The sequence below is a fragment of the Gekko japonicus genome, unplaced genomic scaffold, assembly GCF_001447785.1.
Source record: "Gekko japonicus isolate JY-2015 unplaced genomic scaffold, Gekko_japonicus_V1.1 scaffold108, whole genome shotgun sequence".
Lineage (NCBI taxonomy): Eukaryota > Metazoa > Chordata > Lepidosauria > Squamata > Gekkonidae > Gekko > Gekko japonicus.
The window spans coordinates 1,641,491-1,647,490 of NW_015159713.1; positions in this window are offsets into that span (position 1 = coordinate 1,641,491).

The following is a 6,000-nucleotide window of genomic DNA, read 5'->3' on the forward strand; positions in this document are numbered from 1 at the left end:
CGTGTGAGCCAGAGGCTAAAAAACTGTGAGCTAGCTCACACTAACTCAGCTTAGAGGGAACACTGGTTGGAAGACGTTCTGGGACTGATAAGAGCTGAGTACCATAAACAAAAGGGATATCATGAACAGAACAAAAGCAAGACTGACTCAAGTTACATGGTCCAAGAGGCCAGGACAAAGGGGCAGGAACTAAGCAAATGGCCACAGAAAGCCCAACCCCAAAGACAAAAGAAATGTCCCTCACTGCTTCAGTTGTAACAAGCTAGGTCATATTGAGAGGGAGTGCTTGTTCAATAGAAATGCAAATACCAGCACCAACAAGCAACCTCACAATCAAACACAGAGATAGAAGGATTTCTCCCAAAGAAAGCAATTTAATGCATATATCATTTAGCACAAACAAATGAAAATCACAAGCCTTGGTTAATTGATACTGACATCAGATATTAAACACAAATGCTTCAGGAAACATGTGCCTAGCCAGTGGAGGTCAAGTGGACATACAAGGAAAAGGAAAAGTCACACTAAATTGCCAAACAGGTGATCGTGGAACTGAAATTACTGCAGATGAATGAAGTTTTATATATTCCTGATTTAAAGGCAAATTTGCTAAGCTGCCCACACTCAGAAAAAGAGGTAAGGTGATGGCATATCCTATCTGGAAATCAAGGCCATTCCTAAGGCGTGCAGTACTATAAATAGTTTGTTTTCTACCACAGAAATGCATATGGTTCCTTCAAAGAACAGGTGATGAAAACTGCAGGGGGTGGTGGTGGAGGGATCTGCTGACCCTTCACTTCTCCATAATAAAAAGATCACAGTTCTAAACCTCCAAATATTTTTCATCTCGTACAAACCACATTGTTCACTGACAATCACTAAGGGACCTTACAGGCAAGAATCAACAGTTAAATATGAAAGAAGAAATGTGATTGTGGTGATGCAATAGCATAACCAGCATTAAGGGCCAAAGGTCTAGAAAGTATAGTTGCTGTAGCAACTAAGAAAAATTAAACCTGACATGCTTGGGGATGTACTTCCTGTGAGTGCACAAGGTGTTATGTTTAGTGTCTGATTTTTCATAAGCAGTGCTACTCACTTTCGGCTCTTCTGGGAGACATAACGTTTGAAACGGAAGAAGCTGGCAAATTGATTTACAGCCTGCTGCACAGATGTGCCGGCCGCAAATGATGTTCCTCAGAAAAAGAGGCTGAAAACTGCAGGCCCACAGTGGAGCCTTCAGACACAGAGTTCATCTGTCAAAATGGGCTGGGCATGGTAAAGGACTGTCAAGGGAGATAAGAACATTTGTTTGTACTAGGGATGCCAGCCTCCAGGTGGCACCTGGTAATCTGGAATTACAGGTTATCTCCAGATTACAGAGATCAGTTCTCCTGGAAGAAACATGGATGCTTTGGAGGGTAAACTACGGGATTGTACCCCAATGAGGTCCCTGGCCTCCCCAGGCTCCATCCCAAAATCTCTAGGAACTTCCCAACCTGGATACGGCAACCCTACTCCCCCATCCCCCACCAGTGGCCAGGGGGGACCTGGCAACTCTCATTTGTGATGTCGCCTTTGTTGAATGAATTTCTGTGTAGATCCAGGATACACTAAAATGCCTTTCCATCCCTCTTCCTACCTTAGAGCAAAGGGGAACTCATCCTCTAACAGCTGGATGAGTTGGAATATATGTCTTGTGTACAGAGAGGAAGAAAGAAGATTCTGCAGGGCGGCCACAAGCTCTAGCTAGATGGGACTGTAGGGGGAGTACCTTCTTTCTAAAGGGGCTTTTCCTTGTCTGCTGAGTGTTACTCATAGGGTGTGTTCAGACACACCGTTTGATCTTGTGTCATTTTTTTATATATACATTAGACTTTATATCAGGGGTCCTCAAACTTTTAAAACAGGGGGCCAGTTCACTCTCCCTCAGACCATTGGAGGGCCGGATTATAGTTTAAAAAACCCTATGAACAAATTCCTATGCACACTGCACATATCTGCAGTTTGGCGCCCCTGAGGGCCAGCGCGCCGGATAAATGTTTTCGGCGGGCCACATGTGGCCCACGGGCCGTAGTTTGAGGACCCCTGCTTTATATCCCGTTCGAACCCCCTTTCAGGGGTCTCTGAGCGGCTTACAGGTCGGTGCTAGTCACCATTTATATTAATTCCCTGACTACGGCCACATTATAGGAGGGGGGTGGGACAGCCCTACCAGCACCCAAGTGGCGGCGGCTCTTTTTCCAGCTTCTTTTTTCTTTTTTTTAGGCGTTCAGTTGTTTCCTCTAGACCTTCTTCCCAGCGGGACGTCTTTTTTGTGGTGCTTTTTCCGGTGGGTAGCTGCATTCGGTGTGCGCATTCGTTCCTCCTGGCCCCGGCTTGTGTCCTTCCGGCTCCGCCGCGCCTGGAGATGACGTCCTCGCGCGCTTCTTTTTTTTGCTATTGACGACGGCCACTTCGTTGTTTCACTGCTGGCCACCAGGGATCACTCTACTGGTTTTCTGTCGTCGTGCCTCGCCATGCCGTCTCCGCTGCCAGGACTCCGCCATCGTCGCTGTTTCGCCGCCATTGCCGCCTTGATCTTCCGCCGCACACCACAACCTCATGAGAGGAGGGTGCCCCCTACCCTTCTAAGGGTAGGTTCCCATTCATCTACTCGCCCTTTAACGGGCTTTCGAACCGCTGGGTGGGCGGGAGCTGGGATATCGGCCGGGAGCTCACTCCGGCCACGGTGGGGCTCGTAGTTCGGCCAGATGTTAAGCAGGCTGCTTTTACTGCCTGCGCCACCGCTCCCTTTCATGACAGTTCAGCAACTGATTTTATATGCACGATCACACAGTCAACATCTGCCTCCCGTCCCCAGCCATTGGTTTCCGGCTCAAAACCCCGTTTACCCAGAGTATTTTGTTACCAGGTCCCAAAGTGGTGTTTTCTCAGCTCTCCCGTTTAAAGCCGCACTTCCCCCCTGTGTGATCGCTCCTCTGGGTGTCAAGCCACTTCTGGTTTAAACCCCCTCCATGCTCGAAACCTGCCCGAGGCTTCCGCTTTTCGCCTGCCATTCTTTTTAAGCGTTGGCGGTGCACGCATAGGCAGAGCTCCGCTACCATGTTTAGAAAACCAACATTTAAATGGTCATTTGTTTTAGAGTTTAGTTGAGTTCAGGATCTCACGGAGGCCATTTTCGCGTCAAACGTTTAAAGGGAAGTATTTTGTTGGAGGGGTTGGATTGATTCGCCCTGGTGGTTCTGCACATGCGCCATGGTGGTTTCCCCCCCCCATTGTACGGATGAGCATCTATGCGCATGCGCAAACTGAGAAAAAAAATTAAAACCCGCTGACACACGCTCCCATGCATCGGTAGTGTAGACGCCAGGGAGCGATGTGACTGTGTGGTGAGGCGTGATAAGGGAGGTAAGTGTGATCGCGATTATCCAGATCAAATATAATCTGGTTAGAACCGGAGCAGTTTAACCCACTCTCAGCACACCGTCTGACCGCACCCATAGGCTTTTATTCTAGAGTCATCTAGAACTCTCCCTCTCTCAGCTAGAAGGCAACTAGGCTTATCTCTTCTCTTTCCTATCCAACAAAGGTTGAGTCCAGTGGCACCTTTAAGACCAACAAAGTTTAATTCTGGGTATAAGCTTTTGTTTGCATGCACACAGTATCTGATGAAGTGTGCATGCACACGAAAGCGGACCAGAATTAATCTTTGTTGGTCTTAAAGGTGCCACTGAGCTCAAACTATGTTCTATTGCTTCAGACCAACACATTCAGACCAACACAACTGAATCTACTTTCCTATCCAGTGTTAGTTCCTAAATAAAGCTTAGTGTCCTGACTGCTGCATTGGCACTCTGCCAACATGTAGGACATGATTTGAAGGATATTTGAGTCTTGATTTTAATTGCAAAAACGTATATTTATCTGTGTGTATGTGTGTGTGTGTTAGGACCATTTTTGACCCATAGATCCATATGAAAATGCTCATGGGGAAATAGGAGAGAGGAGGTTATGTGTTTAAAACCATATGTCACCACAAACGTGAGCAAAAATATCCTATTAGATGTGTCTTTATGATACATAATATAGATAGTTCCTTGAAGAAAAAGATGTCTATCACAGGACATTATTAGCAGAAATAATGCAGTCTGTTATATATCTGTCCTGGTCTGCCAATGGACACGTTTTCTCACATTCATTTGTGACCAAAAGCCTTGTTGCTCAGCCCCAACTGAAATGTCTCCCTGTAAGCTGCATACAATGGATAAATGCAAGATGTAATGAACAATGTCTTCAACTGCGTTTTAAATACTGAAATGTTGGCTTTTCTGTGTCTTCATTCTGAAAACATTGAGGGCATTACCTGGAAACGATGTGCTCTTAAGGCAAGAGCAGAATGTAAGCCAGCTGAGCACAATTACTGGTTAGAAAATGATACCATTGTTAAAACTGGGCATTAGAAGTATTACAAAAATATTGTATTCACAAAATGGCAATTATAAATACGACTGCTAATGATGGTCACTGCAGCAGCGCCTTTGGGAAAACCGTCAGCCGCATATAGCTGCTGCTTCCAACAAGACACTTCCAGCTCAGCTTTGCCTCACTGTTTCTTCCCTGGTACTCCATATACAGATTCATGGGTCTGCAGAACACCACATCTCTATTTCCTTCAGTAGGTGCTAAAGCCATATAAGCTCATGGACATCTCTCTGGGGGACAAAAGGGGGGAAATAGTGATTTATAATCAAAGAGCCCAGCCTGGTTGCTGACTACCTGCAACTCTCATTGATTTCAGGCCTGAATCATTTCATATTCTGCCTGCAATGCAGTGCAGGCAACTGATACAAGATGCTATAGGAAGAACAAGCTATTCCTTTGCACAAAGGACCAAGGTTACAGAAATCCCCTTGGTCTGACAATAGTTTCAGAGGGTAGCTATGCTGTTCTGCTATAGAACAGCTAGATTCTCTGAGGTGCTACTGAACTCAGATCTAGTTGGTCTGACATTGCTACATCACTTGGGTGTGGAGATCTCTATGGCATATGGATTTATGACATACTAGCAGTAAAGCCCGTTGTGAAAGCAATACAACGGGATCTAGAAAGAGGCTCTGGGGCAGTGCTCTGGCTTTGGGCAAACAGTGTCAATTTGCTGTGGTGACCTCAGCAGGGTATAATGACAGAGTCCACTGTTTTCTCCAGAGGAACTGATCTCTGCTACCTGAAGAGCAGTTGTAATTGTGAGTAATCTGTAGCCCTCACCTGGAGATTGGCAACAATTGTTACCCAGGACAAAATGGCTGGTTTGGAGGGTGGAGTCTATGGCATTCTACCTGTCTGAGGTCCCACCCCTCTGCAAACCCCACCCTCTCCAGGCTCCACCCCTCAAATCCCCAGGAATTTGTCAGCATGTAGTTGGCAACCCCATCTCCTTCCCAGCTAGCCACCAACCTACCATTATCTGCCCCTTTGACTTCAGCTGACTTCTGCCCTCCTTTCTGCAGAGCAGTTGTAATACTGAGTGCTCTCCAGCCCTCACCTGGAGATTGGCAACAATGGTTCCCTATGTGAGACTGACTGGTTTGGAGGGTGGAGTCTATGGCAGTGTACCTGTCTGAGGTCTCACCCCTCCTCAAACCTCACCCTCTTCAGGCTCCATCCCTCAAGTCTCCAGGAATTTCCCATCTGGAGTTGGCAACCCTATCAGGATTTGCCCCAATGTGTTTTCTCCCAAAGGACAAAGTAGGTGACAGGACCAAGCTTAGTTGCCTACCAACAGGCACTGAGGGGAATGTAGGGTTGCCAGCTCTAAGGAGGGAAATACCTGGAGGTTTGGGGGGTGGATTCTGTAGAGGGCCGGGCGACGGAGGCATCGGCCTTCTGTCGCCCGCCTTGCCCCCCCAATCTCGGCCCGGGCACCCGCGGCTCCCACCAGCGGCCGCCCGACTCCAGACTCCCCCGCGGCCACTCCAGCCAGGCGACGGAGGCATCGGC